Source organism: Bombus impatiens, unplaced genomic scaffold (genome assembly GCF_000188095.3).
Source record: "Bombus impatiens unplaced genomic scaffold, BIMP_2.2 scf_0128, whole genome shotgun sequence".
Classification (NCBI taxonomy): Eukaryota; Metazoa; Arthropoda; class Insecta; order Hymenoptera; family Apidae; genus Bombus; species Bombus impatiens.
Genome location: NT_176547.1, coordinates 249612 through 259543, shown reverse-complemented (window position 1 = coordinate 259543; position 9932 = coordinate 249612). Strand labels below are relative to the sequence as shown.

At 41.7% G+C, this 9932-nt stretch overlaps 1 long non-coding RNA gene across 2 annotated transcripts in view; it reads right to left on the bottom strand.

Annotated features, from left to right (window-relative positions):
• Nucleotides 1-6249: 6249 nt before the first annotated feature.
• Nucleotides 6250-9932, bottom strand: part of LOC105680274 — a 153131-nt gene continuing 149448 nt past the window's right edge. The window contains exon 5 of one of the 2 annotated variants that reach the window (XR_004461016.1): nt 6250-8975. This is a non-coding gene — a long non-coding RNA (uncharacterized LOC105680274). The remainder of the gene's footprint in view (nt 8976-9932) is intronic. The other variant, XR_002945975.2, reaches the window with a different exon arrangement.

Sequence of the window (9932 nt, the reverse complement as noted above, 5' to 3'; positions counted from 1 at the left end):
GTCGCCGCCGAAGAGCCCGAAAAAGTCCAGGTTCTCGCCTTTCCTGCGTAGGCCGAGCATCACGATGCTAGACATCGCGGTGCCCTGGACACCGGCTTCGCCGCGCGTCTGGGCTGGTCGTCTCGGCGAATACAAACCCGAATACATCACGTAAAAACGAAAACAAGGAAATAAATCACAGTACGAGCACAGAAGCTCTCCTGTCCCGTAGGCTGGTCATAGATCGTTAAAATTTCGATCGTCCGACAGCCTGGCACAAAGATCCAAAGATCCAATAATCCCGAGCAACGCGTTTGCCGCAAATCGAATATCCGCGACGCTCGATTTCTCGAGCGTATCCCTCGATCGTTGTTAGTTCCGTGTTCCAGAGAAGCTCGAAGAAGTTGGAATTTCGAGCGTCGATCACGAGAACGATTCGTCTGTTTGTTCAAGTTCCTCGAATCGTACTGCCACATACACACACGCACACACACATACACACACGTGATTTGAGATCGTCGATGACGTGTACCGAGTCCTTTCGGAATGATTCGTTCTTGCGAACAGGAACTAAACGAGTCCGAGGAATCGCTCGAGAGGAACGCAGAGGAGCCGTGTGTCACGACTGATCGACGAAGATTCTTGGTATCCATATTTGTTTCTGTTAGACGAGACGAACGATGGTTTTGCGACAGGAATCTTCGTGGACAGCCGTGTTTGTACATTGTATATATTACGTTGTAATCGAATCGAACGAGACGAATCAAATGGTGTAGAGAAAAGAGGAGAAGGACAACGCGTACGACCGGCTACCGGCGACGAGAACAGGTCGCGAAATTCGATAGTAGAATTCGATGGTCCTGGGGTGGGTGCATGTGCAACCAGCAACTCGAACTAACACACTCAACTGCCATTTCCGTGAGAGAGCCCTGTATACACGCGAGACACGAACGCGTGCACGTACGTATATGTATACATTATATTTCGCGAGGGAAGATACGCGGGTCGACCGAGAGAACGAAAGAACTTGCTGGAGGAACGATGAAACGCGTAAGAAGAGAATTCTGAAAGAAGTGACTGCGGATGAAATTCTGGCAGACATCGAACGAAAAAGAAGGAAGAAGAATAAAAGGGAAGAAAGAAACTGAAGAAGTTTGAGAAAACTGTGTGGAAACAGAGAATACAGGTCGACCGTGGCGTAACACTACTATTATTATTATCATTATTCTGATTACTATTATCGCGACAGCTAAGTTTTTATTACGGATTACTGTTCGTTACAGATCGTTGTACACCGGTGCAAACTATTTTGTGGATCTCGCGAGAATGGATAATTCGTTGCGTAAAGAAATAAAGAAAGGAAAGAAATCAAAAAAAAAAAAAAGGAGAAGAGAGGAAGAAAAGAAAAAGAAACAACACTGGAGCCGCGATGCGTTTTTTAACTGACGAGAACGGTGTATAATCACATCGATGCGTGGGTACTGCGTGTGTGATAAATAATATATATATAAATATAAATATATATATATACAAATATAAATATAAATATACATACGTATAGACGTTTATCGAGAGATGTGAGATGAAAGCGTAGGAGAAAATGTGTCAGAGAATGCGTGATGAAAGCGTATGTGAAGAACATAGGATTAAACGATAATCGTGTAAACGCATTATTAAGTACCTATCACTGCCAGTTCGCGCCGATCCGAGCCGAGAGAGGACGAAGGACAATTTTCCTTTTGTCGATGGACACAGACTTTTTACACACGCTGCCGTTTTCAGGCCCCGTTTTCACGCCGCAAAACGAACAGGTTTCCTTGCGTTGTCGGATCGCCGTGATCTGGCTCGAAGAACGACGTTTACGGCCAAGGTTTTTCGTGCCAAAAGACGATATCTCTCCCGATAACGATAACGTCCAGTGCTACGCTGTTACGAAAGAAGAGGCTGGGGTAGAGGAAGACCTCTGACGCAAGGTATAAAACAAACTTGAAATATATATCGTTGGTCAAGAACAGAACACGAGAGGAGAACAGGATACGTAAAAAGAACGATGCTCTGTTAGTGAAAATTTTTGAATCGTTTGGATATTGTTTCTTGGAAATATTCATCGAAAATGAATCTTCTGTTTGAAACACGCGTGCTTCTTTCAAATCGAATAAACAGTTTTTGTAATTGGAAATTTTCAAGCGATTTGCTATATAAAACACTGTGTTCGAGAGTTCTGTTTCGTTGATACTCTTTTATATTAATACGATAAATTCCACGATTCTAAAGGTGTATCAAGAGCGAAAAAGCAAAAACGCGCATGTACATATTTTTTTAAAGGTGATATAGATACCCTTTTAAAATTATGGATATTCCTCTTTTCGAAGCGGAGATTAACAAAATCAAAGAACACCGCTTCCTCGAAAAATACTTCTCAAGACGTTCAAAATATTGCGACTAGCGAGAAAATAATACGCCAGTAGTATAAAGTAAAAATCAAAAGCTCGAGCTCTGTCCACGTTGAAATGTAAAGTGCAGGCCGCCTGGAGCGTTTTTAAACCGTTTTGATCGATCTAAATCAAAATTAAAAATCAGAATCAAACTGTGTCAAACAAGCGTCGATTGTTACTCGAGTATCATCGTAGCACTGAACTGAACAAAGGGAGAGAGGTCGCGGAGCAAAATTGCATGTTGCGACGTATAAAACTATTTTTCTGGAACGCACTCTAACTATCCCGCCGAGAAACTTCGGTTCACATTTATTTACCGAAACAAACTGCCATAAACCGACGATTATCGAAGAACGAAAGAAAAAAAGAATACTCGTCAATTGTTCGTGAACCTTGGTGACTCTTCGTTTCTTCCATCACGAATTTTTTCTATTTCACGATTCCCCATAGATCCATTAAAAAAAAAAAAAAAAAAGGAAAGAGAAACGAGAATCGAGCCGACAGTCGAGCAAGTTTTATACGTGGCAGCGACGAGATCGATCTACCTATCATATCGCCAGATTTTCTTATTACGACTAATTGTTATCTATCAGCGGTTTAAATAACGATAGATAATGCGTATATCGGGTATTAAGCCGTTAACGTAACGATGGTAACACACGATGAACACGGTGATGCATTTATCGGAGCATCAGAACGGTGCGGAAGAGAAACTCGAGTCATCTTGATCGAAGGCCGCACGTTCTCACGACTTTACCCAGCGTGATCCATTTGATCAATGTACAATTTGCAGGACAAGCGTTATATACGTCTTTACAAAAAGGATAAAGTTACGAACGATTCGAGGGAAGTCAGATATTTAAATGGACGTTGGAAATGGAATGAATCCGAATCGCCGGAGTAACTTATTCTTGATAGTAGCATGGCGCCAAATTCAAATATAAAAGCGACGGTATTTTTGTTTCCTCCGTCGTTGTGGTCGTTAACGTTTTCATGTTGATGTTCGTCGTCACTTTTTCTATCCCTCGACAAACTCACCGATACGAAGCGGAACGAAAATAAAAATGAACAATGTAACAGTCCCCGTATACCGTCCCGGCGTCGTTACTAAACAACTCACCTGTTTTCACTTGTTCTTCCTGTTCACCTTTTACGCTTTTCCTTTTCTTTTTTCTACGTAGAATTATCGAAATGAAGAAGAAGAAGAAGATAAAGCTTGAAAAACTTTCAGGATATTCTACGACGGATGGTTGTAAATATTGTTCTCCTCCGAAAAGATCAGCAACGTGATTTTTCCATCGTACGAAGGAATTTCTAATCTTGTAAATATAACATGGAAGAGGATAGTCTTTCCAAAAAAATTTCATAGTGACTGGCGTTTTTTCAATGTTATGTTTGACGAGAACAACCGAAACTGACAAAAGCAGAGTTATTTTGGAAGTATTTGCGGAGATTCAGTAGAATAGGTCAACGCATGGTCAGACAAGATCTCTATTTCTTTATTCATCCTTCCTTCTCTGTTTATCTTTTTATATTTGAAATAATTCTTATAACATCTTACATTGAATGACTGTAAATGCTTCCATATTCGCGTAGAATAAATAAGAAAATTTGCGTAACTTTTTGCAATTTTTTCGAGTAATAAACATAATGGATTTTTTGAATTAGTTGGATGCATAGAAATGTTCGATCACGTTGATCGAAAGCGATGAAAACGAACATTTGGTGAATAGTATTTATGAAAATCCAGTAGAATATCCCAGTATCCGATCAGACGATGCGTTACCAGCTGTAAAAGAAGGAAGCGCGCAAAGAGGCCGGAGAGAATAAAAGCGAAACTCGAAACTCGTTCGAAAAAAGAGCAATTACGTAGAAAAAAATGTGGAAGGAGATCACGCGACGAAAGTCGAACGAATTTCAAAACGAAACATGAGAACGAACAAGCAAAATTATGAGGGAAAAATAAAGAGAAATAAGAAATAAAATAGCGTCTTCCAGTTTGCGCTTTCACCGATCGCTGCATAAGAATTACGCTTGTACCTTCGATTCGAGTATCCTTCGTCATCTCCCGTACCATTCCGTGGCATGATACGATCGATTCCCTTGTAAACCGTTGTATACCAATCAAATTTGTCACAATACAGGATCGTTTATTTAAATGTAACCTGCTATGTGATTCGATCCGACCCCTACCCAATTGCGTCACAGGTAAGTGAATCATTAATTGGTAATTTATATTTCAATATGTAGGCGAAATTGTCTCCTTTATTACGAACAAAATTACAAACACGAGAATATAAAAATAATTGAAAACGGGACAAAACGTAGAAAAGAAAAAATTGATTGAAAGTTGTGAATATAATCTGAAAAATTGGACAGTTTGGAGAATAAAGATTTTCCCTGATAGGAATTTATTTTTTACGCGATTGGCCACGGTTTATGAAGCAGCTAAATATTCGGTTATTGCAAATTGTCCCAGCGCAGTGCGGAAACGCGCACAATGATTTATGGAGAGAGTTGTGAGAAATCCTCGCGCACTTCTGCCCTTTTGTACGTAAAGATAGATACATTCTACCGTCATCGGATATCGCATAAACCGTGCGCCATGCGAAATTTCGATGAGCAAAACGTGAATAGAAAGTTGCCTACGAACGTGGCGTTGAAAGTATATAACGTTATAAAAAGTAACGACCAAGCGGAACAACGGGGTATACCGGACAAATTAACATATAATGAATAATAAAGTGGTAGAAAATCTGCTTTTACGGTAAGTACAAAGTAAAAACCGTTTTACCGGGCGATAAAGAAATATTCTCCATTAGACTAAGTACGAAAATTGAGGCAAATTGCTGTTTAGTTACGCGATAAAAAAAAAGGAAAGGCCTTCCAAGGGGAAATATTTACGTCCAATGCTCTTTTCGGAATAGTAGGCGTTACTTTTTTAACGAACGACGTTTGTTCGATGTAGTTTTCAGCTTTCAGAGCTTCTTTCTTTCTCCCTCCTCCCTTTTTTTTTACTATCTCGAGGCTAGAAAGGTCTCTCTTGTATTAAATAACAGGATGTTCCTTTAAAGTTGGATCTGTTGCGATTCAGGCAAAGTACAAAGCGGTATTCAGCGAAAAAGAGTAGAACGGGACTTTAAAAATTGTATCTTAAGGCGGAATACGTAAACAGAATGGTAGACGCGAAGAAACAAGGGCAAGTATATAAATATTTCTACGACGCGGTGTAAGTGTTACGCTTCACCCTTTAACTCGACTCGGTAATTATTTTTAAAGGGGAAACGTCGATACGCGGTGTCGTTACCAGGCTTTCTTCTAAAAATAATCAAATTCCGCAAGCTCCCATCGTTTCCAGCCTCTCATTTCTTCGCAAAGAAACATTCTCCGTAAAACGTTCAAGACGTTTTGCTTTCATCTCTCCTCATTAAATACTCGACGTCTGTCTTGAATAATGTCTAAAGAATAACACACATCTGCTATTTTATCGTCAGACGGTTCTATTCGTTTTTAATGTCCATCATATACAGAGCATGGGGGATGAATTTGCTGAATCTAGATCACGTCTAAAAGAACAAAGATTGTTGAGAATTTTGGACCTTAATAGCCGAAATAATGGTATAGGAACACTAAATTTACACTTAGAATTTACATTAGAATAATTATATAATTATTTGTTAAACGATTTCAAAGATATTCATCGATACACACTTGCACGCGTCTCAGCACTTTCTTCCATACCCGACTGTTAACCGACTGAACCGTTTACATTCCTTTGTTTTCGAGGCGCCGCGCGCACACATACTTCCACACACTGATATTCACATACATGTGTCACTACCACGCAGCTAATCTAGTCTAGCACATAAAATTATACATATCTCAATAAAGATAACAAAAGAATCGTAAAGAATCGTAACTGTAAACGAACAACAAGTAACAATCAACGAAGGAGCATGTACAGTCCGTCTGTAAATCATTAATTACCTAAAATCTGTACACAAGCACCGTGATCAAGGCAAAGTAAACAGCAGCCCTCATCTCTCGATCATCTCCCATCATACTCAATTCCACGAACGTACCACGTTAATTTAGCTAATGCAGACTAATACGACCGATACAGTCAAAGGCAACCAACCTGCTGTGTACCGAGCGTCGCTGAAGAGCTATTTGCGTCAAAGTCTGGCAGAAGGAGCGTTATAACACAAACACAAGATGCCGCTGCTCTTTCTCTCTCTCTCTCTCTCTCTCTCTCTCTCTCTCTCTCACTCACACATACACACACTTTCTCTCTCGCTTTTCTTTTACCACCGAAACCGAAACATCAGATAGTAGAACACGTGACACGTAGATCAGATACGAAATAACGATGAGACGGAGATAAAAGGAAAATTTCTCGAAAGAACGTTCGAAATCGAGATCACGCGAGACCGCGGCCACGTGCGGCGTACTAATTTCACCTATCGGACCTGGATTTACCTGGAACGAGAGATGACCATCGCGAGACTCGTGCTCGTAAAGGTTCTTCCCCGCTGTGTCGTCTGTTCCGCGGCGCATTTGCATTCGAATTATTTCAGCCAAATGGCAGGTGATCGATGGATCCCGCTATCCTTTCCTTTCCCTCCCGCTCGTGTTCTCCGCCGCTATCCATGGCGAGCGCAGCTGAATTCGAACGACTCGCTTCTGCCTCATTCACATGCTAACGACGAAGCGGCACCGCGATCGATGCGAGCCAATCACAGGACGAGACGCGCCGCTCCAGATGTATTATATACACCAACTATGATGAGCTTGTCGATAAACATTAATCATGATAATTTAAACGAACTTCCTACGGAAGCGGGAGAACGCGTATCGATCCCGACTCGTCTACCTGGTGAAAACGCGACGGCCAAGCCAGCCGAGCTGCCGGGGCTTGAATTTAAATCGGTCGAATTTTTACGGGCACCTAGCGCGTTGGAATTCGGAAGTGGGGCTGCGGAGGAACGAGTTTATCGCTCTGGTATGTAGCAAGAGTGGTTTGAGGTAGGCGCCGGCTGGAATGACCCGATCATTCTCACCTTATATTTCACGGTTTGTAGAAACGATTGTGTTGCGGTTGGATCGCGTATACTTATGGGAATTTATATTTTTGTAAATATTAAGTCGAGAAACAAGTTTATGGGTGTTTGCTTAGAACGTAGAGTCCTATTACTATTGTATAAGATTTACGCAATCAAGGAGTAACTTGTCTATTTTACTGTTTTTCTTTAATATATATCTGTCATCAAAAAATACAAACAAATGTACTCTTGCAGTCCTCAAAGAATTTCCATAATATTCTTCGAAATGTATACATTAGCGAAAGACGAGCGAATTTATTATTTAACTCGGTACAATAAAAGAAATGAAATTAGATAAGGAAAAAGGTTTTTCGTGTGTCAGATTTTCGAACGAGTACTGTACCTTGAATGTTTCGTATAGTTTTGTATGTTCGGTGGATTCTGTGCATCCTTGCGTCTATCTCAGTTTGCTAGAAGTTCATAAACGCCGTAGTTTAGTCAGAGTATTCAGATAATCGTTTGACCAAAGATCTTTAGAGAACTTCATACTTTCGCGAATATAATTAAATAAATAGAATTCGAACAGCGAATTGTTTCATCCGTTAGATATTACGAGAAATTCGGATGTTTAAACGTGTTTGTGCATTCTGTGCATTTCTGCACGTATAAATTTCCCATGAATGCGTAAACAATTACAGTGGTTGATGTTCAAATTATGTTGGATTTAGGATCGTTGGTATCGTATGGAAGTAATGAGAGGTCCGAAGGAAAGGAATTGTAGGATGCTATGGATGATAACGATGCTTGCTTCTGTGAATAAGATATAATAAGAGAGTTCTTTTGTGCCATAGTCCTTTAGTTATACTAAATAACAATAATCCTATTTCCTTTCAAAATATGGTCTTCCGTTTCCAGGTATTTTATTGGGTCAAATATTATTATTTCTACTCTGTTCCATATGAAGGATTCTCCCTCGCACTCTATTTTAGGAATTTATATTCTTGTTCTCTAGTCTATTTCTATTTTATCTTTCAATCTTGTTGCTTTAAAATATATAACGTTTCTTTCCAATTCTATCGAATGACAAGAACACTGAAGTTACAAAATATTTATCATCCAATACATATATAGAATAAAATATTTATCAAATCGCGGACCAAGAGAGTAGCTCTAGATAAACCTAGACGATCGCGAAAAGACAAAGATCGAACTCGATGGACGTATACGGAATTGAATGGAAAGGGCAAGAACGTTACGCAGCAAATTTAGAAGATCCGCCTATCGAGCTGACACGATCATCTAGAATTATCGCGCCGATTTATCGATAGTCTGGCCGTTCAAGATGAATCGTTCTTTCTCTTATCTACATCTCAATAGAGCCACGTCGTAAAATCTACGGCATATCCCGCAACAGCACCATAAACAAAATTCTTTCTCTGCGCCCAACTGTCCAGTTACAAACGGATCTTCTTCTTCTTCTTCGTTCTCAGATACAACTTTGCAACAAGTACGTACCTCGCTAGAAAGGAAAAGTAATTCTACAAAAGATTTGGTTGTCAGCGTCTGAACAGGGAGTCACGCGTGACCTCGTGAAACGTTCTCATGCAACGAGTTTCTATCGGCAAGCAGCGATCCCGTGGAGGCCTAGAACGAGGAAGAGGATGCGGGAGACGAGCAACCCGGGCCTCTCTTTAGTTGTGTCTGTTGATCGGGCGTCGTTCGAGCCGCCGCCTCCCGTGGTCGACGCCGGCGCAGGCCGCTTGTTTATATCGTTGCCTCGTCAGAGGGAAACACGCTGCTCAGGCTACGTAAAACGAACGGAGATGGTACGAGAGTAAGAGAGCGCGAAACTGGAGAATAACGAAGAGCGACGGAGTGGAAGAGAGACTGTGACGCAGCAGAAGCCGCGGGAATAACGGAGAGAATACGGCACGAGGGTGACAAGGACGCAGAAGCGGGTTGATCGAGTGCAACGGAGAAAGGGAAGATACGAAGAGTCGAGAATTCTACGCGGGGAATAGTAGATTCGCAGGCAGGAGGGAGAAAGAGGGAAAGAGAAACGCGAAGAGGAGATCCCTGGTGGGGAATGGAATGGATGCTAAATATAGACAGGGTTGCCAGGTTGCAGAAACAGCCGCCGCCCCTTTGAGTACTGGGACGGGTTAGTTCAGCCCGAAGGGGTAACGTGGAGAATCGTGGGTCGCGGAGGACGGAGGAGGGTGCAGAAGGGCGGCAAGGTCGCGTCATTGATCGAGGGTGGAAGGGGTGGCGGTATGACGCTCCTAGTGACGTCATAGCTCTCTACAACCCCCTCGAACTACCCGCAGGCGCCCTCTCTTTCACCAGCTCTCCGCGCCAGGCCCGTTTGTTGCCTCGCCCTGATACACCTTATTCTCCTACCCTCTTCCCCCAATCCTCCTTTCAGCCCCTCCTGTCCTCTCTCCACCGAACTCTATCGGTGGCCTATACCCACCCA